Genomic DNA, 27,276 nt, shown 5'->3' on the forward strand with positions numbered 1-27,276 from the left:
AAAAAATAACTTCAGCTTCTACAAGTGGCATAGTAGCAAGTATAAAGCATCCCTGAATACCTCAAATGGCTATTTATTTGGTTTCAAACTAAGAAATAATTTCTCCTGAATTATGAAAGTAAGATATTCAGTTTGGAAGCTTTAGAAATACAGAAGAGCATTAAAATGAAAATAAAGTAACATAAAAACATGTCACATAAAGGTAACAGCTGTTGGCCAGGTCCAGTGGCTCATGCCTGTAATCCCAGTACTTTGGGAGGCCAAGGCGGGCAGATCACGAGGTCAGGAGATTGAGACCATCCTGACTAAAACAGTGAAACCCCATATCTACTAAAAACACAAAAAAATTAGGCAGGCATGGTGGCAAGCACCTGTAATCCCAGCTACTTGGGAGGCTGAGAAAGGAGAATCACTTGAACTTGGGAGGCAGAAGTTGCAGTGAGCTTAGATCGTATTATGGTACTCCAGTCTGGGTGGCAGTGCAAGACTCTGTCTCAAAAAAAAAAAAACCTCCACAAAGAACAGCTGTTTACAGATGAACCTTCTTTTATTTTTGCCCGGTGAATGTGTAAATATGTGTATATGAGCCTTGGCACTGGTCTTATGCAGTTTGCCTGAACTGGGATTCTTGAGATGATTGGTAGTATGAACAAAATAGTAAAAACAACAAAACCAGAAACAACCACAACAATGCAAAAGGTGTGTAGTGGAGGCTGATTGGAGGTGAAAATCCTTGAAAAATGCTGAGGTAACCAAAATGTAAAAAGCTGAAGAGTCTTTCACCAGAGCGATTAAACTCCATGAGCCCTCGATACGGTACAGGCACTTGGAGAGGTGGTGTTCTCCTAAATGAGCATCCTTATGGAATTCCTCCTCTTCCCCCCATTCTCACACCAAGCTTTGTAAGGGCTGAGGTTTATTAACAGTCCTAAAACAAATGCCAGGAGAGTTGTAAGAAATGCACTCTGGGTGTAAAATATCATGTAGTTTAAGCTTTACATCACATCATTCTCTTTTGTTGGTCATCTTGGGTTTTCTAAAAGAAGCTGATTTATTTTGTTGGAAATTTAGTAAATAAGCAAGAAAGGGTCATTTCACCTCCATTATCTATTATCACTCCAGAAAATCAAGAGTCAGCATTTAAACACCACATTTTGCATGGCCTTGGTCTGTGCTATAACACAAATTGAGTGGTTTTTTTTGTTGTTTGTTTGTTTTTTGGAGACCGAGTTTCACTCTGACACCCATGCTGCTCTGCCTCCCAGGTTCAAGGGATTCTCCTGCCTCAGCCTCCTGAGTAGCTGGGACTATAGGTGCACACCACCACGTCCAGCTAATTTTGTATATTTAATAGAGATGGGGTTTCACCATGTTAGCCAGGCTTATCTCGAACTCCCAACCTCTGGTGATCCACCTGCCACGGCTTCCCAAAGTGCTGGGATTACAGGCATGAGCCACCACATCTGGCTAAGTTTTCTAGGTGTTTGTCTGACTTGGCTTCAGATGGAAGCCTCTTTGAAGCTAGGGGGGTTTCTCACAGATCCTTGTGGCCCAAAGGCTAGCATAGTCCCCTGCAGCAAGTATGTACCAACACATGCCCAGTGGATATGACAATGGGCTCTCTTATTGTTCTCTTTCAGCAGAGATAAAGAGTAAATGCTAATTACATCTGAGTTTGAGAAATTGCAATAAACCAGCTGCCATGGGCCCATAGGAGTAGGAGAAGAAAATTCAAGCTCTTGGGAATGACTTAGAGGTAAGCGCTAATCCACCCCAGAGATGTCTGAAGGTGTTCTTTTCCACCTGATGATGGTTTTCCTTAGGAGAGAAAGCCTTCTTGGGTATTTGCAAAGTCTCCTATATTGATTGTATTATCTTCACTTTGTTTATAAATGTTACAACTTCTACCCAGAGTCTACCTTATTTACATGTTTAAAGCACTGTTTTTGTTCAAATCCGAGATGGTCTGTGGGTCCTGGGTACTCAGCACCGCGTTCCTGGTTTTCTGCAATTGGCAGTGGCTATATCTGTCTTGGGTTATAATCTGAATTTATCTCTGCAAAGATCCCAGGCCTGCATTTGCCAGGAGCGCAGTGATAGGCGGTCTTCTAACAGCACCTCAGTTTCCAGGATCTAGTTTCAAGAGCCAGTTTCATTGATCAACTTTGGGATATGCGTGCTCTCTTTGACATTACGCTCTCTTTACATTCCAAACAGCATGTGGCTGACATTGCTTTTACTTCCCAGTGAGTCAGAACTAGAACTAGCTAATGATGGGGATCCCCTCATCATGGGAACTTGAGAACACTCACCTATTCCACTCCACTCATTTTCAGCAAATAGGATTCTTAAACCATCAAAGCAAGCAGCCTTTCCAATGCCACTCTAATTCTATTAATGCAGCCTAAATTCATGTTGGCAAACATAACATGCTATTGGTTTACATTGAGCTTATGGTCCCCTAAGAGCTTCAGCCGTTTCATTTTTTAAATTTTTAAATTTTTTGACACGGAGTCTCACTCTTGTCACCCAGGCTGGAGTGCAGTGGCCCAATCTTGATTCACTGCAACCTCTGCCTCCCGGGTTCAAGTGATTCCCCTGCCTCAGCCTCCCGAGTAGCAGGGACCACAGGTGTGTGTCACCATGCCCAGCTAATTTTTGTATTTCTAATAGAGATGGGGTTTTACTATGTTAGCCAGGATGGTCTCAATCTCTTGATCTATCCACCAGCCTCAGCCTCCCAAAGTGCTGGGATTACAGGCGTGAGCCATCACGCCTGGCTGACCTTCAGCCATTTCTAAGTCTCCATTATATCAGCTGCTGTCATGTTGCATGTCTCACCCTCATATATTTTATTTTAAAATAACTAAATGTGGAATCTTAGAAATGTCTGCCTGATTATTCTAAGCATATTGTTCTGGTTTGGTCAAGCTTTTTTGAAGATTGGGCCTGAGATTCTCTGTGTTTACTTTTTCTCCATGTTTTTCTTCACCTGAAGAAAGCAAGTCCTTGTCCCCATAAACTTTTCCTTCAAGGTTTCAGCCCTGGATTTAACACTGTGGGACTTTGCAGGTTCATCACCCTCCTTGAGCTATTCTGTCCAAATGTAAAATGAGAGCAGTGACAGGTAGCTGGCTAGGCTATTGCCATATTTAGACATATTATTTATGAAGTGCCCAGTATAGCATCTGACACATAAAAGGCACTTGGTGAATATTTTTGTCAGGTTGTATATTTGTATCTAACAGTGCTTTTCAAAAAGCAAACAAAAGAAACTAATGGCCTTCTTTCCGGAATCTCAGCCAAAGGGGTGGCATTTTGATTGGCCAGCAAAGAGTTACAGCGCATAAAATCATCAGGGAATAGGGACGGCAGAGGCGACCAACAAATTACGTGCAGTCTTGGGCAAGATTCTTAATCTCTTGAGCCTCAGTGCCCTCATATCTAAGATAAGAAAACACAGGGACAGTATCTGGCATGTAGCCATCTGGTAGCAAATGGAAGGCCCTTTCCTCCTCTTCCTCCCCATACCTCCTGCCTTGGATACCTCCAAAGGGCTCAGCTCCAGATATCACAGGTCACTGAGACCTCTGCCCTTTGAGTTTGCAGGCATCGTTCTCAAAGCTTCCTGAGACAGCAACTGTCTTAGTCAGTTTGGGCCACTGTAATAAAACACCACAGTCCGGGCGGCTTAAGCAACAAACATTTATTACTTACAGTTCCAGAGGCTGAAAAGTCCAAGATCAAGGTGCCAGCAGATTGAGTTCTCGGTGAGGGCTGCCTCTTGGCCTGTAGACAGCCTCCTCCTTGCTATGTACTCACAGGGCCTTTCCTCGGTACATGCTCATGATCGGTCTTCCTCTTTTTTTTATTTTTTTTTATTTTTGAGATGAAGTTTTGCTCTGTTGCCCAGACTGGAGTGCAGTGGCGTGACCTTGGCTCACTGCAACCTCCACCTCTTAAGTTCAAGTGATTCTCCTGCCTCAGACTCCTGAGTAGCTGGGATTACAAGTGTGTGCCACCATGCCCAGCTAATTTGTGTATTTTTAGTAGAGACCAGGTTTTGCCATGTTGGCCAAGCTGGTCTCAAACTCTTGACCTCAAGTGATCTGCTTGTCTTGGCCACCCAAAGTGCTGGGATTATAGGTGTGACTCACACCTTTGATCTGTCTTCCTCTTCTTATAAAGGCACTGATCTCAGCATGAGGGTCTCACCCTCATGACCTTATCTCAATACCATTACATTGGGAGTTAGGGCTTCAGCATATGGATTTGGGATGTTGGGAACATAAATATTTAACTTATAACAGCAGCTTTACGCCTGAGCAAACCAACTGGGAGAGATAGTGATGTCTGCATGATCCATAGACAATCTCTTTCAGTCACTGTGATGGGCTTGGCCCACAACATGTCCTACCATTGCCTGCTCTCTGATCCAGTGCATACTCTTTCCTCTGCCTGGAATCCACCTGTTCTCCATGCACTTCCCATTCACCCATTCATCTCTTCAAGATGCAATGTTTTCTCCTTCAGGCAACCCAGCCCCACCCATGCTCTTACCTCGCTGTGCTGATCCCTGTCTCTCTTCCAAGGGGCTGTGAGGAGCTCATGAGAACCAAGATCATATGTCTCATCTCACTTTTATTCTTCAGTGGCTAGCCATCTGCCTGGCATGTAGTAGGTGCCTACTAGGTGTTTGGATCCATGAATGTAATAATGTTCACTCTGCAGAAAGACAGAGATAACAGGGATGCATTGATATAACCACTGGTGAAAAAGACACCAGCAGAGAATGTAAGAAAGTGATTGAAGTAGGGATAGGATTGCTCACAAATATTTAAACGAAAATTCCAGGCCACAGGTGGTAACTCACCGTGTAATCCCACCACTTTGGGAAGCTGAGGTGTGAGGATTGCTTGAGGCCAGGAGTTTGAGATCAGCCTGGTCAGCATAGCCACAACCTGTGTCTAAAAAAATAAAATAAAATAACTAAATGACTAGCCAGGCATGGTGGTGGCGTGTACCTGTAGGCACAGCTACTAGGGAGAGTGAGATAGGAGGACCGCTTGAGCCCAGGAGTTCACGGCTACAGTGAACTATGATCGCAGCACTGCACTCCAGCCTGGGCAACAAAGCAAGACCTTGTCTCTAAAATAAAATAAATTTCCTACCTCAGTGGTGTAGCAGGGCCAAACAGAGAGAAAAGCACCCTATCTGGATGGTGAGTGCCATGAAGATACTCAGAAACTGGCCAGGTTTCCTGCGAGGGGCTTTTGTCTGTTTGAACATTCCACACAGGTTCATCTAAGCAGAGCAACTGTATCTGATAGAAGCAAAGTCTCTACTTAACAAATCACGAAGCTGAGAATGAGCATGAACAGCTAATGATCATCTTAATTAACCCACAAAACTTTATGCACAGCCAGTGTTCAGCCAACCTTTTGATCCTAGGCAGAAATCTATTAAAGCCAGTTAAGAGAATGAAAAGACAAAATCTGATGAATGCTTTTACCTTGGTGGATATAAAAGGTGGCGGGCTTGATAAATCTGAGAGTGATCTATTTGCCAATAGCAATATTACATGAAGTTGGGGAAACATCATTCCCTTAAATGCAAGCTAAGTGAGTGGCCTGAATAATGGCTCACAATTACATGTGTCCAGGGCCTGTTGAGGCTGGAAAGGATAGAATTCACGTCACTGCTTTAGAAGGAGCTCATTTTCTCCAAAGGAGTAGTTTCTAAGCTTGCCTTGAGTAGGAACTGGTTTCAGAATCTAATGGAAATTGTGGGCTGGCTCCTGGGATAATGCACATGATATGTGCACAGAATACTGGATGTTTCTCGGGGTGTTCACATTCTCTGAGACGTTCATCTGTGGGCTTCAGTTCCGAATCCCTGCTCCTAGAAGGCTTGAGGGTCTGGTGTATAGATTTTCAACTGCAAATGTGAGGTGTCTTATTAGAATCATCTTTGAAACTTTTTTTTTTTGAGACAGAATTTCCCTCTTTTGCCCAGGCTAGAGTGAAGTGTTATGATCTTGGTTCACTGCAACCTCCTCCCCTCTGGGTTCAAGCAGTTCTACTGTCTCAGCCTCCTGAGTAGTTGGGCTTATAGGCACCTGCCACCACACCAAGCTATTTTTTGAAATTTTAGTAGAGATGGGGTTTTGCCATGTTAGCCAGGCTGGTCTTGAACTCCTGACCTCAGGCGATCCACCCACCTTGGACTCTGAAACTTTTCAAAATACACTTTCCCCCACGTGATATGAAAGCATATTATTGGAGTCTTCCAGGAGGAAAAAAATGCAATAATATTGAAACTTAAGCATTTTGGAAAACACCCCAATATTTTCCTCCTTCCCTCCCTCCTTTCCTTTCTTTCTTTCTTTTCTTTGGAGATGGAGTCTCACTTTGTCACCCATGCTGGAGTGCAGTGGTGTGATCTCGTTCACTGCAACCTCTGCCTCCCGAGTTCAAGCGATTCTCCTGGCTCAGCCTCCTGAGTAGCTGGGATTACAGGAGTGCCCTACCATGCTCAACTAATTTTTTTTTTTTTTTGAGATAGAGTCTCGCTCCGTCGCCAGGCGCCAGTCTGGAGTGCAGTGGCGCAATCTTGGCTCACTGCAACCTCCGCCTCCTGGGTTCAAGCAATTCTGCCTCAGCCTCCTGAGTAGCTGGGATTATAGGCACGTGCCACCATGCCCAGCTAATTTTTGTATTTTTAGTAGAGATGGGGTTTCACCGTGTTGGCCAGGATGGTCTCAATCTCCTGATCTCAAGTGATCCACCTGCCTTGGCCTCCCAAAGTTCTGGGATTACAGGCATGAACCCAAAATATTTTCTTGTTCCTAAGACTGAGATCTCTAATAATTGTTGGTCTGTATCCTTATGTGAACAAGAAAATATTTGGGTAACTTCACTTCTGCACCCCGTCCATGAGCAGGAGTCAGTAGTTCAAGAGGAGAGACAGAACAATGAGTTTGATCCAGAGACCTGGACCAAAATCCCAGGTTCTTTACTAATTAGCCTTATGGCCTTGCTCAAGGAACCTCTCCTTTCTCTACCTCCGTTTCCTCATCTGTGAAGGACTGTTGGAAAGACTGAGCTGAAGGGCACAGAATTTCTGATGTCCAGCTTCAACTCTGCCTGTGCCTCCTGGCTTCTTTTTAAAGGAAAAATAAAAGTATAAATGAAGAGGGTTATTACAGGGTCTTCTTAAGAAGGAAATCCCTGCACTGGATGTGTTGTGTCACATTTAATGCCTGGTAAAAGGGGTAGTTGATAATAGGAATTCTCCACTTTGTTCCTAAAGGTCTGAAGTGTCAGAAAAATGTTGCATTTCTAGAAACCTGTTGTAAGGGTTTTTAATCACTTATAAAGTCCTCAAGGATGTTTTTCATACTGAAGGTTATAAACAAGTAAATATTGCTAGTCTAGAAGAGAATGTTTGCCTGGCTTGGCTTCCAGGGGCATCCTGAGTCATTGGAAAAGTGTACATGCGGATGGTGCTATGAAAATCCCCTTTTTCTTGCTTGGAGTTGGAGGATGACCTGGGTGGGCAGGACTGCAGGACTCCAAGCCGTGATGATAACAGAGGTTATTCTACTTGCAAATAGGTCTGGAAGTGTGTCTTTCAGGTAGTCAATTTCCTTGAGTCTCAATTTCCAGTCTCTACGATAGGAATCCATCTTGTGTAGAACAGTTATGAGGGTTAGATTAGGTAAGCTGTGCAAAGCCCCCACCCATCATGTATTAGATACTCAATGAATGGTAGTTATGTCAGTGTCAGTGGCAGTAGTGGTCAAATAAGACTCAAGGGTTTTAATTGGACAAACCAAATTAACAGCATGTTGTGAAAGCTCAAGGCCTAAAATGGGGGAACAGAGTCATAGAAGGGAACATGGTGAATCTAGGAACAATCAGGAAGGAGGCCAGAGGTAGAGTGAAGCAAAAAGTCCAGGCTGGCCTCAGGCTTTCGAATTCTGCCTATTTCAGTCCTTCCCAGCTACAAAAGTTGGTGTTTCTTGCCTACCGCAATCGATTCATCCAAGTTTGGGATTTTCCTGGGCAAACAAAAGGTTCCTGTGCCTGGAGACCCCTCAGTTTCTGGAAAACCAGAATGGTTGGTTATCCTACTCCCACCAGCATCCTTCAGCCTGGAGCATCTGGCAAGCCTGGCCGGATGGCTGTGGAGTGATTCTTACTGTCCCTTATTTGGTATCCTCAATATCAGCCATTTTTGCCCCCACCACAATCTGTGGGGGATTCCCAAAGGACTTCAGCTTTCGATTTAGTACTTCAGTTCCTGCTGCGAATGTAGGGAGCATTGTCCAGTTCACTACAGCGTGTAGAAAAATTCTGGCATCCTGGCTCATAGTAGACACACAGCGGTATTTGTTGAATTGATGAATGGAGATCTTTCCTGGAGTTCCAGTTTGCTTGGTTAGGGCCCTAAAGGATTGCTAATTCTAACTTGTTTTCCTTCCACAAAATCAAGCCACACTGCCAGGGTCCTACTCCAATCTGAGTGGGTCATTCAGGACCGCATAATCCTTACACTAATCTTGGCTACTTCCTTGAAGCTCTTTCAGGTTGTTCAGCTTAGCGCACAACATGACACATCTTCTCTTTCTCTTCCTCTTCCCTTTGGCAAGTTCAGCAAGCCTTGAGTCAGGACCCATTTGCTGTTATGAGAGGAGCAATGGTCAATGTGCCCATGTCACATTTTAAGTATTTTCTATAGTTGATGTAGGAAAACAGACTTGTAAGGAGAATATTCCTTCTGTGTTGCACCATGCCAGTACACCATGATTTCTTCTTTGAAATACAAGTTCATGATGGCTGTCTGAGGTTTGGAACTATTGGGAGAGGACATGATGACACCATCCACTGTGCTTTGATTTCCTATTTTTAGAAAGGGCTCTTACAGTTCATCCATGAAGGTAAGTTACGTTGAAAGTTGCAGGGTGAAGTAAGTTGGGCATGGCTGTGACCACTCAGAAATGAAGGGCAGCCGTGTCTCCCATGAACATTTACAGAGCTTGTCACCATGGTGTAAATAGAATATTTTTACTTAGATGGACCCAGTTCAGCTCTCAGTCATAGAACTGATTAGATCTGTGAGCTTATTACTATTGTTTTGTTACCGTCATCGTTGTTACCACAGCAGGTGCAACTCAAAGGGGCGATATTGCCAGTTTAGTCAGGACATCTCTTCCTTGAGCAATGAAGGGCATTTTGCATCCTTACCCTCTACCCATGAAGGCCATTTGTGCTGCTCAATCATAATTATGATTCCAAATGATCCACAGACATTTATAAATGCCCTGGGGATCAGTACTGTCCTCAGTTGAAAACAACTTGAGGTAAGTCAGAGAGGAAAAATAGTGGAAGGAAAGAACATGACAGAAACTCGAGAACTCTGAGCTCTGGAGATAGAAATAGAAAAGAGTCCAGTCAAGAGGTGATCTTGTTCATCCTCTTTCATGTAAAAATACACTTACACTGATGTTTGGAAGAACCTCACAGCTCGTTGGTTGATGTCGAATCTCCCAAAGACTCCATCTGTCTTACCCACTTTCCCACTGGGCCAGACATACATTTCCCTTATTGTAAATTTTCTGCATTGGCTCAAAATATTCTCTGCCTGGAATGTCTCATCTTCCTCTCTGCTCTTCCAAATTCAACTCCTCATTTAAAGTTCAGCGCGTTAAGTCTCCTCTCCAGGGATCTCTTACTGCGTCCACTCTGTACCCATCAGGTGGTTTATCTTCTGTATATGTGTCATCTCTTTCTTGAGACTGTAAGATATTTGAGGACAGAGATGATATTACCCCATTCTGGTCCCTCTTTAGCACCGAGCCTAGAGTATTGTTTGCTTCTGACTTCTGCTGGTTTGGTAGCCAGAAAGATTCACTCCCTGGTGTGGGTGTACCTTGCCTTTCTACATAGTTTTGTTGAAATTTCTAACACATTTCAGATCCTAAGAAAAGGTACTTGTTTTATCACAGCTGCTGAGTAGAGGTCATTGCTTTAGAGGAGGTTTCTTTTCTTTCTTTTTTAATGAACTTAATCATTTTTAATATCTTTTCCAAAGCAGAATACATTAAATGACCCTGACTTGGCAGAAAGCCCTCTCTTGAGTGCTTTGGGAGGATTAGCGGAAGTTCTTTTATAGCCTCTTAGCCTGACTGGCTGCCTTTTCCTTTCTTTGGGTTATCAAGGATTGAGATTTGATCCTAATTAACAAAGGAGGAGCCCTGAGCTGTGCAATTTCTGCTCACTGGGAGACAGGCAGGGGCTGGATTCTTTGGAGAAGTGAAGCTGGTCTTGTCCGTTATCTTAGCTCTTGTGCCTGAACATGGAGGCTGGCACAGATACTGATAAGACAGTTTTGAGAAAGCACAGCAGGCCCCAGAGAGAGGGGGAGAGCCTAAGGGATAGAGGAGAGCAGTATCATCGTAAGAGAGTTGACCAGCAGTGGAGACCATCTTCAGAACTGATGGAGCAGGATGTGTGCTGTAGTGTACAAATTAAAAGTCAGTGATGACATTGTTTTTTATTGTGCAAAGATCATTAAAAAAACAAAAAATGGGAGACATTAATCAGCAGTTTAATGAGAATGGAAAATAACAGTGCAACATAAAATTGTTGTCTGTATTGCATTTGAATTCCTGGCTTGTTACTTTCTGGGGGCTGATGTGTTTGAAGCAGGAGGAACTGGTTCGCACTGGAGGGGGTCATGCAGAAAGAAGATGCCATTTCAGGTGGCCTACACTGGGTTGTATGGAGATTTCTTTTGTCTTATATTTGCTTCCTGGTTGCTTCTGCTTTAGGCCTGTGATATTATCTCTTCTGTAAGAACAAAGCATAAGAGGGAGCGTACTCTCACTTGTCTTCTTTCTCTGCATGGCACCTAATAAAGTGCTAGCCATTTGTTGCTGTCTTAGAACTTTAGAGGAGGAAGCCCCAACAAGGTCACTCCACCTAATGTCCGTATTAATTGATTGAGTGGCTGAGGGTGATGGAGATTGGCCTGGAGTTGGCAATTGATGAATTATTTTACCTATGATATATAGACTCAGAAGTTAGAAGCAGAACCCCTGTTATTCTGTCTTTGGTCTCAAACGGGGAGAAGATGCCACTGAGAATCCTCAAAGAAGAAAGCAGAAAGGGGAATTTGTCCAAATATCACAGGCAAGTCTATTCTTATCGGTTTGCCAATTGCATCGTTGGTTAAAACCTGCATCTTTCTCAGAACATGGCATTAAAATATTCCGCTCAGCTTCTGTGAGCTCCAGAAATACAATAAATAGCAGCACTATTTTTAAAGGATCATTGGGCTTCATTAAGTAAAGAGAGGCTTCTCTTTAACATGGTTTTGAGGATTCACTGTCTAAACAGCAGGCTTGGGTGTTAACATCCTGGCGGAAGTTTTCCTAGTGTATATAAATAGGCCTCGCTGTTTCTGGCACTGACATTCCCTTCTGGGTATCCTTAGACCAGTCATTTCAACCTTTCTGGTTTCTCACTTTTGTATCTGTATAAGGGGGATTTAAAAATGTTTCCCTGTTTATTGTGAGGATGAAATGCAATCTGACAGCTACATGACTGTGGCAAAGTTGGCCATCAGTTTTTTCATTCATTAATTCACTAAGTACCTACCAAGGTCCAAGCCTTTAGAAACACTGTTGTAGGGATGCTTTGAATGGGTATTGCCATTGAATCTCTCTCTTGGTTTCTTGACGTCATTAGGATCTAACAAGAGGTTGAATCAGTAAACACCAATCAACCTAAGGTTGAAGTGCTTTGGTTCAGTTTTACCCACACAGCATCAAAATTAACCAACTTTTGTCCCAGATTAGGAAGTAGATAAGATTATCTTTCCATGGAGAGCAGGAACAGGGTCTTGGCCAAAGAATAATTCTTGCAACTAAACAGTAGGATTCAAATTCCAGATCTGTTGCTTACTGGCTACATTTGGCCAAGTAACTTACTCACTCAACGCCTTGATTCTAGCATTTGTAAGTAGGGATAATAAAATCTATCTTAGAAAGTTGTTGTGAAGATGAAATACAGTGATGCCCCAGCTATGCCTTGCAGTGATCGGCATGGTGTGTGTGTGTGTGTGTGTGTGTGTGTGTGTGTATAACAGGCATGCCCTCAGCAGGAATAAATATGATTGGGGTGGTGGCTTCCGGTCTCCAACTTGTCTTTGGTTTCTTTTCTTCTTCTAGGGCTCTTCCCATCTGCACTCTCACATCCGAGACCCAGGTCCCTGCCTTTTAGCAAGTTAGCATCAAAACTCTCTCCCAGGAGAGGCATGTGTAGGTGTTTTGTTCTTTCTAGGGAGTTGCACTGGGTGGGTGATACTGTTTGAATATGTCTCCACCCAAATCTCATCTTGAATTGTAGCTCCCACAATTCCATGTCCTGGGAGAGACCCAGTGGGAGGTAACTGGATCATGTGGGTGGTTCTTTCCTGCGATGTTCTTGTGATAGTGAATAAGTCTTATAAGATCTGATGGTTTTGTAAAGGGGAGTTTCCCTGCACAAGCTCTCTTGCCTGCCATCATGCAAGATGTGACTTTCCTCCTCCTCTGTGTGAGGCCTCCTTAGCCATGTGGAACTGTGAGTAAATTAGACCTCTTTTTCTTTATAAAATTATTGAGTCTCAGATATGTCTTTATTAGCAGCATGAGAACAGATTAATACAGTGGGATTACTCTTGTTACGTGGGATATGCCTTGCACCTTCTTTGTGGGATCAGAGACTTTGTTCTTTGTAAGAGGCATTTTAAAATCCTTGGAGTCCATAGGCTTTTAAAAATTGGAATATATAGAAAGGTGAATATGTTGTCAGACTTCCAGCTTGTTGTAGTTTTGCAAAATTAACAAATGAACATTCCCCAAACTTTCTAGAACTTAGTTTTCTCATCTGTGCAATGGGTATAATAAGAGTACACCATAGTCCATTAACTCCCACATTAACAAACAAAACACTGCCAGAGTTTCGGCAAACAATGCCCCCCCCTCTATTGTCCCTTCTTGTCTTGCCCCTATCAGGGGAACCTCTATGGGCTAGTTTTTCTTCACTTTGTCTTTTATATAAACGGAATCATACAACATGCCCTTTCTTTCTGGTTTCTTTCAATTGCTGCAATGTTTGAAGAACCATCAATGTGGGTAGTTGTAGATCATTTATTTGTGTTGCTGTATCCTATTCCGTTGGATAATTACACCACAAACCACATGTTCATTTCATGTGAATGGACATTGGGGTTGTTTCCTTGACAATCTAGTGGTATCAATTTTCTGAGATGGTGGCACAACTTTTGCCCTAAAAGCTTTTGTCCTAAAAGCTCACTTCCCCAGAAGCTCGGTGTAGCTGTTGGGTGGAACCTGGGGGCAAGTACAGAAGTCAGGTTCTTTCACATGAACTTTAATTTAGGACCTAATTCCTCCCAGTGACAACCCTGTAAGCTAGGTAAGTGTCTCCCTATGATACCTTTGATCAAGCTGTGGCAGAGGAAGTTTAGGCATTTGCTCTAGTCAACAGACCTAACAAACACCAAAACTGGGATTCCAGTCCAGCTTTTAGCTTCTCTAAAGACCCTTCCTCTTTCAGAAATCCACACTGTCTCTTTGCAATGCTTGATAAAAGTCTCACTTTAACTTGAGGTTAAAGGCAATTTTTTTTTTTTTTTTTTGAGATGGAGTTTCACTCTTATTGCCTAGGCTGGCATGCAGTGGAACCTCTGCCTCCTAGGTTCAAGCGATTCTCCTGCCTCAGCCTCCCGAGTAGCTGGGACTACAGGTGTGTGCTACCACACCCAGCTCATTTTTGTATTTTTAGTAGAGACGGGGTTTCACCGTATTGGCCAGGCTGGTCTCCAACACCTGACCTCTTGATCCACCCACTTCTGCCTCCCAAAGTGCTGGGATTACAGGTGTGAGCCACCACACCCGGCCCAAATATTTTTATTCTTAAGTGTCTGCAGGAGACTTGGCCAGGTCACTTATTCCTGAACGAGGCTCTGTTTCCTCACCTTTGAGACTAGAGCAGTAGAATTCATTGCCCACAGGGCGTAGAGGACAGTGGGTGAGAGTCAAGCCAGATTGTTAGGTTGGAATCTCCACCCCTTCTCTCGTTAGCTGTGTGACCTTGGGCAAATTGCTTGCCCTCTCTGTGCCTCAGTTTGCTCATCCATAAAGGAGAGTAATAAAAGTTGCCACTCAAAGCTGCTGTGAGGATTAAATGGAGAATGTACGTAAAGCACTTTGCATAGTACCTATCTATCGAGCACGGCATTGATATTTCTTGGGCACTTACTATTCTAATAAAATTCTAACTGTTTGGCAGGTCTGACATCCCAAGAGCTGGGTTCTGTCATTTCAGCCAGCACTTTGAATCAAAGATCTTCACCAGCTCCTAAATAAATGTTACATGGCTGCTACCACTGCTTCTCTTTTTGGAGATGTCTGTTAAAATTATGATTCAATTGTCAGTAACAAAATATTCTTAAGATGTCTTCAGCCATACCCTCAAATTATATGACAGTGTCTGGCTTTAATACCCATCTAAATAGTTATACTGTTGATAGGTTTCTAGAGCGGTGTTTGCTCTTCCATTCCTCTCATTAACTTATGTAGCAACATCATAACTCTCTGGAAGGATTAAGAAAAAAAAGGATGCTGGCATATTCCATCTGAATTCATTTCATATAGCATCTGTGTCAGAGCGTTTGCATATGAATGAGATGCCTTGACGTTGTTCGCTCATTAACATGGGAGCATTGCAGTGACACGTTTTGGAGCTCAGGTTCAAGAGTTTGAAGCAAGAGAGGGAAGAAAGGTTGAAGGCTCAGTCCATGTAAGACTTCACTGCAGTAAGCCTGGTATATAATCTTAATCCCAATCAGGCTGTGGTATGGAAGGGCAGTTCCATCTCTTGCCTCTAGAACTGTAAGCGCAATCTTCCACTCAGTCTCCTCCCATATCCCCAGATTTCTAGCCTCACTGATGTTTTTTTCATTAACCCATTCAAGTTTGTGTATGTGTAAGCTTCTCCCTCTCTTCGATAGGGAAGTCTTCCCTCCATGTTTGGCAAGACTTAACAATTCCAGTAAACATCAATGTCTTTATGAATCTTTCCTCAATTCTTCTGGGTCAATTTAACCACTTTCTCCCTGGGCCCTAATACCAGATCTTCATGACTGGCTGGCCTGTGCACCACTTTGCATGTTTCGGAGTCTCACTCTGTCACCAGGCTGGAGTGCAGCAGTGTGTTCTCAGCTCACTGCAACCTCCATCTCCTGGGTTAAAGCAATTCTCCTGCCTCAGCCTCCCATATAGCTGGGATTACAGGTGCATGCCACCACACCCAGGTAACTTTTGTATTTTTAGTACAGATGGAGTTTCACCATGTTTAGTACAGATTGAGGCCAGGATGGTCTCAATCTCCTGACCTTGTGATCTTCCCATCTTGGCCTCCCAAAGTGTTGGGATTACAGGTGAGAACCACTGCACCTGGCTGCATGTTTCTTTCATGCATAGAGTGGAGCTTCATTGTTCCAGCCTTGGTGTTCAGAAGAGCTGTAGATGCTTAATGAATATTTATGAAACAGATCAGTGCAGAAGACTACAATAAAACGTGGGGAGGCATGTTGGGAGCTTCTCACTCAAAGGGACTGAATGTGTTTAAACTGCTCCTGAATGTGGGTAATAGGCTGCCTCACACTTCAACCAAAAATTTCAGTTCCAGTTGACGAGGTTCAGGCTCAGCCTTGGAGTTCCATCTGAGCCTCATCTCCCTCAAATCACAAGCTTTGGAAATGGGACAAGGACTTTTTTACAGCCCATGGCTTGTTAGGTGGTCTCATTATGCAACATACAGACTCGGAGGCAATTAGCATCAGCACCGAGCTATGGCTTCTGTTCATGTCTCCTGAACTGGGAAGACACAGTTCTCAGCCGTTGAAGCCTGGCGGATGACCGGACCAGGCAAAGGCATGCCAGGCAGGGGCAATGGTCAGTACTACATCAGGATCCACGGAAGCTATAATGACTGTTACAGTCATTCTCATATACATTCAGTATGGTGGTATGAGGCGTTTAAGTGGACAGACCCCTGGAGTCAGAATGCTTAGGCTCCAGTGCCAGCTTGACTGTGTGAACTCGATCAGCAGTGTAACCTTGCACACATTCCCTAAACTTTCTAGAACTCAGTTTTCTCATCTACACAATGGGCATAATAAGAATATCCCATGGCATAGGGCTATTGTGTACTGAGTCATAGAGTCACCCTTGCATGTGTCACACTCTTACATATGACATAGAAAACTGGACTCCATAGTGAACCATTGCTAGTTTTTTATAGAAAGAATTCACCTAAAATTACAAATGATGAGAACACTTGGACACATAGAGGGGAACAACATACACTGGGGCCGATTGAAAGGTGGAGGGTGGAAGGAGGGAGAGGATCAAGTAAAGGTATTAGACTTAATATCTGGGTGATGAAATAATCAGGTACTAGACTTAATATCTGAGTGATAAAATAATTTGTACAACAAACCCCCAAGACACAGGCTTACCTATGTAACAAACCTGCACAAGTAAACCTGAACTTAAAATAAGTTAAGAAAAAGACAAGCATTTGTGGGTATGTGGAAAAAATATATATTTGATGCTCACCAAAATCTTGTAAAGTTATTGTCATCTTTTTTAGAAAAAGTGAAAAATCCCTGCAGTTTAAAATAGGAATGTAGTCAGAAAGCTCATTAAGATCTCACAGTCTGTGCCCTGAGTGATTAAACGTCACAGTCAAGGGGACGTAGAACTGACGTCTTTGGACACATCTTGGATGCCCGTCATGTCTTGCACACACAGACAACCCAACACACCTCCACTGACAGGGGAGTCCTGTCGAAGGGGACTGCTGGTTATCACCTATGGGCATGATTAATGGGCATGGAAGACCAGTGAGTTGTGGGTGACTCTCTGGGGGAGATGGTGTTAAAAGGAGGATATGGGATGAGCCTATGGGGAACAGGGAAAAGGGCAGTTCAATGAAGCAGAATTTTGGTAGTGCTCAGTTATATTAGTTTCCTGTGGCTGCTATAACAAATTACTCCAAACGTGGAGATTGAAAACAACACATATTTTCTCACACTTCTGGAAGTCAGAAGTGGTTTCACTGGGCCAAAATCAAGGTCCAAGACTGCACACCCTCTGAATGCTCCAAGGGAGAATGGAATCTTCTGCCTTTTCTAGCTTCTAGAGCTGCGTTTCTTGCCATCTTGGGCTCCCAGCCCCTTCCCCATCTTCAAGGCTAGCCCTTCAGCATCTTGCTGCAGTCATCTCAGCAACTCCTGTCTCCACAGTCCAGTCTCTTTTTGCCTTTCTAAGAACACTTATGATTACATTTAGGGCCCCCTTCAATAATTTGAAATAATCTATTTCTCAAGATCCTTAATGTCTTCACCACTGCACAACACCCTGTGCCATGTAAGGTGTTTATAGCTTCTAGGGATAAGAACGTGGATGTCTTTGGGATTGTTATTCAGTCTACCATGCTAGTGCAGCAGCTACAACTCAGGAGCTCTGACCCACAAGTGTATCGGGCCTCTTTGTTGACCTTCATCTACTGTGGATCCTCAGCTTGGGCCATGCTCTGATCTGAGACTCCTCAGGAGGCCTTTTCCCTAGTGTGTATGAAACAGGGACAGAACAGACAGACAGTGAAGAGGAAAGCACTGGCTTATGTAACAGCTGAATTTCTGGGAGAGGAATGAATAGATTGGGACTTTGCTTATCTATCTCCGTGAGTCTGAAATGTGGGAATCTGGTCCACAGAGATAAGGCTTCTCTTTCCAGGTGCAGGCAGTGCTGCCTTGTCCCAACCCCCAAAGTTAAGTATCCGAAACAGCACTTGGTTGGATTCACCAAGGAAGAGTCACATTGGTTGGTTGTAGACAGCTTGACTTGACTGCGTACATTCTCAAAAATACAATTTATTTTACTGGCACTTGAGAAAGTGATTTGAGAACTATTTGCATGAATGAGCATGTTCTACCACCTGCGTACTATTTTTTTTTTTTTTTTTTGGTACGGTTTTCGCTCACAAGGTCTAGTGCGTCTATTACACTCTCCAGTTTCTGTCTTGACATGGACACCTCTTGTTCGATTTCCTGAGCTGCTGGGGACCACAGTCTGCCTTTTGTACCATGTACCATGTGCATGATTATGTAGTGACTGTGAGCCCAGCTGGCAGCCTGTGTGAACTGTCTTGCCCCTCACAGTTGCTTCAGCTGTGTGACATCGAAAGTATCTGGTCATTGATTTGATTATTTTGAGATTTCATAGAAAATCTTAGCTTGCTCACAGAGAACTTCAGAAAATTAGCCCATGGACAGAAAGTGCTTATAGCTAAACTCAAGCTGATGTTCTTCCCTTTCAACACTTTCCTGAGCAGAATCCTGGGGGAGTCAGTCCTGATGCATCTACTTTCAAGGTTAACAAGATAAAGAAAAAAAAAATCACCATAATGTTTTTTGCTTTTATTTTTTTTCTGTTTCAAATAGAAAATGTGCTATGGTTCAAAAGTGTTTCTGAAATTTCATGTGTTGAAAACTTAATCCCCAATGCAGCAGTGTTAAAAGGTAGCACATTTTAGAGGTGACCAGAGCCCTCATGAATGGATTAGAACCGTAAGGTCAGGAGTGGGTTCCTGAAAAAAGAATGAGTTCAGCCCCCTTTCTTCCCTAACTATAGGTTAGCAAGGTGTGCCTGCGTGCTCTCTAACTCTTCTACCTTCTGCCGAGGGATACTGTAGCAAGGAGACCCTCAGTGAATGCTGAGTAGATGGTGGTGCATGCCTTTGGACTTTTCAGCCTCCAGAACTGTGAGCCAAATAAATTTCTTTTCTTTATCCTTACCCAATCTTAGGCATTCTGTAATAGCAGCACAAAATGGACTAAGACAAAATGTTTGGGGATTTGTTCTGACAACTTGAGCTAGCATCCTCTTCCTGAAGTTTGTCTTTAAAGAATCACTCTGGAATTCCATAAACTTCAGCTCATATCTGCAAATGTAATGAGACCCTTTCTCCAGCAAAGGTCATTTTCCATGAAACAGGCATTGCCTTGGCAGTGTGGGCTGGAATGTAAATGTACATATCAGAAACCCGGGCACAGCTAGGTGAAACAGGAATGCCGTGTGTTCTTGTTGCCGGGGTAGAGGTAAGTAATGGCATGCATATGTGAAATCTCGGTGCCCATGTCTCTGCTCAGTGAGGTATCTATCAGCTGTTGGGACTTTAGGTGAGAAGGCATTTATTTTGCTCACTGATGTTGAAATCATCCTACCTACTGCCACAGGTTGCAGGCAGAAGCTGAGCCCACAAAAAGGCAGAGAGTTTAGATTAGAGGCAGGTTATGTAGTTTAAGTTGGTTTTTAAAATTATCGCTGTCCATAGAGCCTGACATGAGGTCATATTTGGGTTATATTGTTCACTCTTTCTAACAACCATGTGATGGGAAGCTCATTTAGCTCCACAGTTTTCAAGTAAGGAGACAGAGGCTAACAGTTTAAGCATCTTGTCCATGGTCACCCAGTTAGTAAGAGGGCTTGCAGGATCCAGGGAATCTGCCTTAGAAATCTCCTCTCTCACCCACTCTGCTATGGTACAGGTTACTCTGCTTTTCACAGTATTATGCAGTGCATCTCTGTGGTTTATATTAAGAGTTTTAGAGTGGGACATTCATGTTTCCACCTTGACCAAACCATGCTGGGATGTGTGTGAAAGGACCAAGATCTGACTTGGCAATGACTACTTATTCTGCTCATTGCTCATGGGATCTCCAGATCCTTGGAAGAGGCAGCTGGAAGCTGAGATTGGAGACTATATAGGCTCTGAATGGTTTATTGTATATGAATCTGGAATAGAGGTTGTCAAAGGATTGTCCCTGAACCAGCAGCATCTGGGAATTTGTTAGAAATGCAAATTCTGGAGTTCTACCTAGACCTACCGAATCAAAAACTCAGAACTGGGGCTTAGCAAGCTATATTTTAACAAACCCTCGAGGTGATGCTGATTCATGCTAAACAGGTCTCCCAGAGTTTGCGCTCTGGGAGAGCAAACTCTTTTGTCATTCTCAGCACAGGCTGAGACTAAATAGCTACTTTCAAGTGCTGGGCAGGGGAGGAACAGGGCCCAGTGGAGCCTGCCTGACTCTCAGAGGACAGGGTTTCCGTCGTGGGTGAGATCTACTTATGCCTGTGAGTGCTTTCTCCTCCCTTACGTGCCTCCCCTGCTGCTGGAAGCCTTCTGACTTAGGAAGGCTTGTCCAGACCTCAGATGCATGTGATTCTGATCATTAGCACCTTGTAGTTGGGATCCTAGCCTTGTAAATCTCTTTGTTCTCTCAAAGCTCAGGGGAAGGGAGGGGCAGGAAGCCTGAAGGAGTTCTTTCAGCCTGTTCATCTGCTCCAAGTAGAACAAAGCTACAGTGTGGGGAAGGTGCTTTGATCCCAGACAATGAGAGCGGCTGGATTAAGTGTTTGGAGGGACCAGACAGCTCTGGCACAAAACAGATCTGTTACTTTTCTTTTTTCTTTTTCTTTTTTGAGACCTAATTCATGTATTGGAAACAAAAAAGCATAAAGTTTTGAAAGGTGGTGTTTCCATAGCTGTAAGTCTCAGGCATAAACTGAAACATCTGTGTACTGGGTGCCCTACCCAGGCTCGGAGGTTCTACCCCTGGGACGAACACTGATGCATTGGGATGACATAGCATTTCCAAGGGACCCCAAGGCCACTGAGTGGCAGCTGGGACTGGGAAATACTGGAGCCGGGAGGGACTTGGGAAATTTGCTTATGTGCTTAAAACCCGTTTATGCCTAGTGTTCCATTATTGGAATGCTAAGCATGAGGGAGTTATATTTATATCTTACTGCTCAAGGTCATAACCAAGGTCTCATTGAAAAAATTCAAAAAGTTGCAGCCTCAGGCATAAATGGGTTAACACAGTTGCTAAGCATAGAGAACTCTGAGTTTAAAAATAAACATCACAAAATAAACATTTCTGTATATGGTGCCTACGAGGTACATTACGTACCACCCTCCGCTAAACCCGTGGGGGCCTCTGCTTTCTCTTATGATTCATGGCCATTTCAAGAATACTCATGATATAAGTGTTACTGCTATCCCCATATTTCCGAGGCAAAATACAAAAGCACAAAGAGGTTGGTAAGTTCCCCAAGTTCACACAGCTAAAGAACTGGCAAAGCCAAGATGCCAACCCAGGCAGTCTGGTTCCAGGTCAATGCCCTTCACTCTAGGATAAGGACATTGTCCATAATGAGTTCCAGTCCTTCTGAGGAAGTGATGGTGCAGGGAAAATCCAGCACATCCTGAGTGCTCAGGACATGGTGCCTGTCCTTACCAGTTCTGTTGTTACTTACACAGATAAATTTAGCAAATTGTGACAAGGGCTGAAGAGATGGGCGGAGTGTTATGAGGAAGCAGAAGAGGGAACCTGGAGCTCAGAACTGCCAAGTGGGCCAGGAAGCAGGCAGCCTTCATTACAGAAGAGGTGATATTTGAGTTGAGTCTCTAGAACCCCAGAGAAAGGTAGAGAAAGGTGTGTCAGGCAGGGGAATCATAATATGCAAAGACATCCGAATTAGACCAGAGTGACAAAAATTAGAGGGTTATAAGGATGCTTTTGCTTTCCAGAGTTTTAACTCACGCCTCTCCATACCTCTCACCTTTATCAAAACCCCAAGGTTTCTGCTGTATCAAAATGATGGTGTTAGAAGTAGAAATTAACTATGGTGGAAAGGACCTCAGTATGTGCATTGGATTAATGAGCAAACTTATGTACAGAAAACAGAAGCCGATTACTATATTCTGACCATTTTTTCCACTAAAGCTAATCATACACCTTTTGCTCTGGGCAGCCTGAATGTCTGAGTACTCCCTTTGTTTGCACACAGCCCCTGCTCTTCTATCTTCTTATGCTAATAACCCCTTGAAGCATGCTTGGAGAACGCTCCATCCCATCCTTGACACCCAGTTCTTGCCAAAAATCAAAACTTGGTTCAGATGCCTCCTTCAGGAAGCATTCCATGCTCCTCCTAGCTGGGAATAATTCTTTCCTCCTTTTCATTCATTCTTAGCAATGATGACTTTCCATCTTGCATTGTGCACATTTTACCTCCCTTGTCGGATGGTAAGCTTCTTGCAGGTGAGATTCCTGTTCAATTTGGAGTTCCCAGCACTCACAGAAGACCCATGGTGATATGCAATAACTTTGAAAATACACTAATGAACATATTAGGAACCATTTGTCTGGGCCCCTGTCTGGCTTTTTTGTTAATTAGGCAATTGTCTTCAGGAGAATGAAACCCTGGGAAGAAATCTCTCAGAGTGCTCACAGAGGCTTTGACTCACAGGCAGGAGAGCACCTGAGTTCTAGGGCATCAGCAATCATCCACGTCAGGTTTCTCTGCCTCTGGCACGATGGATAGAGGAAGATTTCTGAAAATTCTCCCAATTTGACAATTCAGTATGGTTTGATGTAGTACTGATTGGGTTTGGGACACGCCACCCCAAACTTAACATAGAAATACACAGACTTCCCCTTTTCTTTGGGTCTTCATTTCCAGAGGTTCTTGTGTCACATAAAACTTGCATTAAATAAATTTGTATGCTTTTCTCTTGTTAATCTGTCTTTTGTAATAGGGGTTTCAGCCATGAACCCAAGATGGAAAGAAAAGCTATTTATTCTCCCCTACAGTGTATGCCTCAGTATCTGAAAGGGCAAAACTTAGAATATGGTCCTAAGACAACTAAACAGGGCCTTGATTCAGCTGTGCTCTTGAATTCCAAAGGCATGATACGCCTGTGATTTTTTTCCTTGGTGCTAAATCAGCTCTGCTTATCAACTGCTATTTTAATGAAACCTCCTGGTACCAGCTCAGGAAGGATATTTTTATTAGATACGACTGGGCGGATTCTCATGTTGAAAGCATTTGGTGTAAAACATGAACAAATTCAGTCCTCAGATATCCTTCCAAATATTTCCTTTGAAATTGGAAAATTACCAAGGAACTTGTGATAAGAAGATGAAAAAGGGAATTAAAAAGCAAGGATGACATCCTTCTCTTCTCCCCACAATGCTGCATGGGTGGGGATTTTGGGATTTGGAAATCAACAACGTTAGAAGGTTGCTTGGGGAGAGACCTGGTGTTGGGAACCCTGGCCCTCGCTGTGCTCGGAGGGGTGGGTCAGATGGTCAGAGTTCTTGTCTTCTGCTTTTTTGTCTTCTGTAAACTTCCCCTCGGGGCCTGGAGTCACGCAGGGAAGATAAGAACAGGTCTGACTCACATAAAGTCAACCCTATTAATTCATAAAGCCCCTGGCATTATGGTGTCTAAATCTCAGCATCAAGGGGAATGTTGCCACCAATATTTATAGAAATCAACCCTTCCTCTCCCATCTAAAATCATCTACTTTCCCCAACTCAGAATGCAGTAGAGGCAGAAGCTTAAAACTTGGGTCCTGGATCACCAGCCTGAGTTGAAATATTAGCTTTACCACTTTATGTTTGGGTAATCTTGGGCAAGTTATTTCATCCTGTTGTGCCTCAGTTGCCTAATTGTTAAAATGAAAATAAATGATATTACTCATCTCATAAGGCAGTTATAAAGAGACAAGACATAATATACTTAACCATCCCTGATATAAATACTTAATAAATGGTAGCTATTGTTGCCACTACTGTAGAGACCCACCTGTCTTGATAAGTAAAGAATGGAGATGATGGAGACTTAAATAACTTTCTGAGCTTTTCCCACATAACCGTATTTCCAGGTATGAGCAATCACCTGAATCCCTGAACAGTTTTTACATGCATCTGGACTTTTCTGAACTCCTGACATTGCTGTTATTATCATGGTCTTTCCCAAGTGAGGCAGTGTGCTTCTGATACCCAACAAGATTACATGAAGTTGGACTCCTCTACTAGTTCGAGATGGAGGTAAAAGGTTCAAAGCAAGAGGGCATTCAGGTCATCTGGGTGGCTTTGTTTTCTAGATACGGCTATTTTAGAAATGAATTTCAGAGGACATAAACAAGGCCCATGATACTGAGACATTTAACTCCAGAATTCTCACTGCGTAACCAGAGAGCCTAGGATGGCTTTCCTGATTCCTACTGAAATTCCCTCTGAAGCCTTGTCACCATTTCAGTATTATCCTCGCCATTTGATAGATGAGAAGCCCGAGGTTCAGAGAAGTCAACGGCCAGTGGGAGAACCTCAGGAGCATTTAAGAAAAGAGATGTTGGTGGTGTATTTTACAGAGAAGAAAAGGAAGCATCTCTGCTCATGTTGAATTCATTCAATAGGACTTGGAGGAATTTGTGATTCATTCACACAAGCAGGAAGATCAAAGTGGTCTCAATTGCTTGTCTAGGAAGAAACGTTTTCTTATCCTTGGAATTTTCCTGGGTGAAGTATAGGGTCTAGGGTATTCCTTGGAGATAAAAATTGTTTTGACAATGATAGCTCAGTTTTTCAGACTCCTCACCTTCCCCTGATATCCCTGCTCTGGGTCTCTTCCTCCTAACTGCCCTTCTTCGTCTGAGTCCTTTAAGATATGGGAAATATTGGAAATCCCAAAGTTCCAGCCTGATCTAATGCCCCTGCCAGGCATTTTCTGGGCTCAGTGTCCCATTTTTCAGCTCTCTATTCAAACTCCATTGTTTCTTCTTGACTGGACCCATTACTTGGTGCTGCTGTCTCTTTGCCTTGCTTTCACCTCTTTTCTGGGATATCGGCTCAGGTCATCTTTATCTCACAGAATCCAGGCTAAAGCTCTGACTTCTTGGGTCTGGACAAGTCTATCTGGTGCAACCCAGGAGGTTTCTTCCAGCTCAGGGACCCCCAGCATTTTTCTTTTCTCACTGGTAGGGACATTCAGAGTCATGACCTTGAGTCAAGATATCAGAAAGTCTCCTTTTCACTGGTACATGTGAATAATAGAAATTTATTTGATCTCTCATGCAGCTCTGTGACAGAGCAGCCGTGTCTTTCCTGGCCACAGGGCAGGGTGTGGTAGACTGTATGTCTATATTTTATGTCCCTTTTGTACACTTTTCTTTTCCCTCAGGCTTCCAAATGCTTGTCCTGAGCCCCACCACCAGAGACAGAGTAAAAATTCTGTCTCCTTGCTGCTGGGCTGGAGGGATTTGGTGCTCCATGTATGGAGCCAGATATCATTTTCCTAAGTGAATTAACACAGGAATAGAAAACCAAATACTGCATGTTCTCACTTACAAGTGGGAGCTAAAAGTTGAGTGCACATGGACACCAGAAAGGAAATATCAGACACCAGGACCTACTTGAGGGTGGAGGGGGAGTGGCAGGTGAGCATCAAAAAACTACCTACCAACTACTATGTTTAACACCTGGGTGATGAAACAATCTGTACACCAAACCCCTGTGACATGTAATTTATCTATATCACAAACTTGCACACGAGTCTCTGAAACTAAAATAAAAGTTTAGAGAAAAAGGAAATAGGAAACTTGGTGGTACTTCTCAAAAACAAAGATATTCTAGCACAGAAACAATGCTTCCAGAAAAGAAAGAGTTTCTTGAGCATCTACTATATTCCAGACTCTGAGATAGTTTATCTACTGTGCAATCTAGAGCAGTGGTCCCCAAGCTTTTGTCATCAGGGAGAGGTTTCACGGCAAGACAACTTTTCGATGGATGGGTGGGTGGGGTGGTGGGGATGTTTTTGGGATGAAACTGTTCCACCTCAGATCATCAGGCATGAGTTAGATTCTCATAAGGAGTGTACAACATAGATCCCATGCATGCGCAGTTCACAATAGGGTTCCGGCTCCTATGGGAATCTAATGCTGCTGCTGATCTGAGAGGAGGCAGAGCTCAGGTGGTCATGCTGGCCTGTCCAATGGTCACGCTGTTCAGCCCCGTTCCTAACAGGTCATGGATTGGTCTGCAGCCCAGGGGTTGGGAACCCCTGATCTAGAATCTTTCCAGATTCTGGAATTCTGGATGAAACAAGCTTAATCACCTCTTCTACTGATGCCTTCTTGAAATCCGAAGACTTCCTCAAGATTTTTGTGTTCAAAAGATCTTGGTTTCATGACAAAACAAAAGGATTCTTTATTTTATTTTTTTAATTAGAAGCAAACACGCATAAAAGGCATCTGGGGGTTATAACGATACATGTTTTTTTCTTAAACACAAATACATTTTGGTTCTAATTCTTATAACAAACAACAGTGACAAAACCCTGAGGTGGATATTTTTAATTCCACCTTACAGATAAAAAAATATTGAGTATGTATTAGGGATTTTTAATGATGTTTTGTTCTCTCACATAGCAAATAGCTGGCCGATTAATTATCCAAATCCAGATATGTATGACTTCAAACCCATGTCCTTTCGACGAATTAAAAAATTCAGACTGGTTTAATTGTATAACTGATATAGGTTTTATAATGTTGTCTTTATATCACTATGAGAGGTGAATTCCATTCTCCTGGGTGGTATTTTAATTTGTACAAGGTAACGAGAGTTTCCACAAATTTAGTCTAGATTTTGACCCTGAAATTTTTACATTGCAGGAATAATGGGACAAATATCTAATCAGTATATTAAGGCTTTTTGCAAACCTTGGTCTGGAATGACCAACCTAAGCAGCCACAAGAAGCTTTATCTACTGGAAATAGATGTTCTGGTACCTAGGCTGAATTTGCTAAATTCCACATCTTATTAGGAATCTGCTTGAAATTCTGTACTGTCCCAATTTTATCTTCAGAATTGAATTAATTAGCTAAAAAAACATTTGCATGTGTAATTTGTTTTTTTCTTCAGATGTACCGTGATAACAAGCTATTCTTTTACATCACTAAGATGGAAACATATTTTCATGCAAAGAGGAATTTGTTATTTTTGAAGTGTTTAATTCCCTTGTCTTTAAAATATTCAAAAAGTAAGTGCTTGTCAGGCAGTGGATGCCCTGGGCCTTTGGAAGTCAAACTTTCAGCTGATATGGCTGTGGATGGTTTCATCTGTAACACATGGAAGATGTTCCAGATGGAAGAATTCACAGGAGTTACAACTTCATTAAGGTGCTCACAGAAGACCAGTTTCCTAATTAGAAATGGTGTTGGGCATAAGAATTGAAGGAGAAAAGGCTGGAAATTATAACTGGCATTGGCCTTTATGGTGCCATTT

The 27,276-nt window shown here is 43.0% G+C and overlaps 1 long non-coding RNA gene across 1 annotated transcript in view; it reads left to right on the forward strand.

The window, feature by feature from the left end:
* LOC108288878 overlaps window positions 1–26,880 on the forward strand; it is a 31,771-nt gene extending 4,891 nt beyond the window's left edge. The window contains exons 2-4 of the long non-coding RNA XR_001818881.2: window positions 1,641–1,756; window positions 18,773–18,902; window positions 26,664–26,880. This is a non-coding gene — a long non-coding RNA (uncharacterized LOC108288878). The remainder of the gene's footprint in view (window positions 1–1,640; window positions 1,757–18,772; window positions 18,903–26,663) is intronic.
* The last annotated feature ends 396 nt before the right edge of the window (window positions 26,881–27,276 follow it).

Source organism: Cebus imitator, unplaced genomic scaffold, assembly GCF_001604975.1.
Source record: "Cebus imitator isolate Cc_AM_T3 unplaced genomic scaffold, Cebus_imitator-1.0 Scaffold385, whole genome shotgun sequence".
NCBI lineage: Eukaryota > Metazoa > Chordata > Mammalia > Primates > Cebidae > Cebus > Cebus imitator.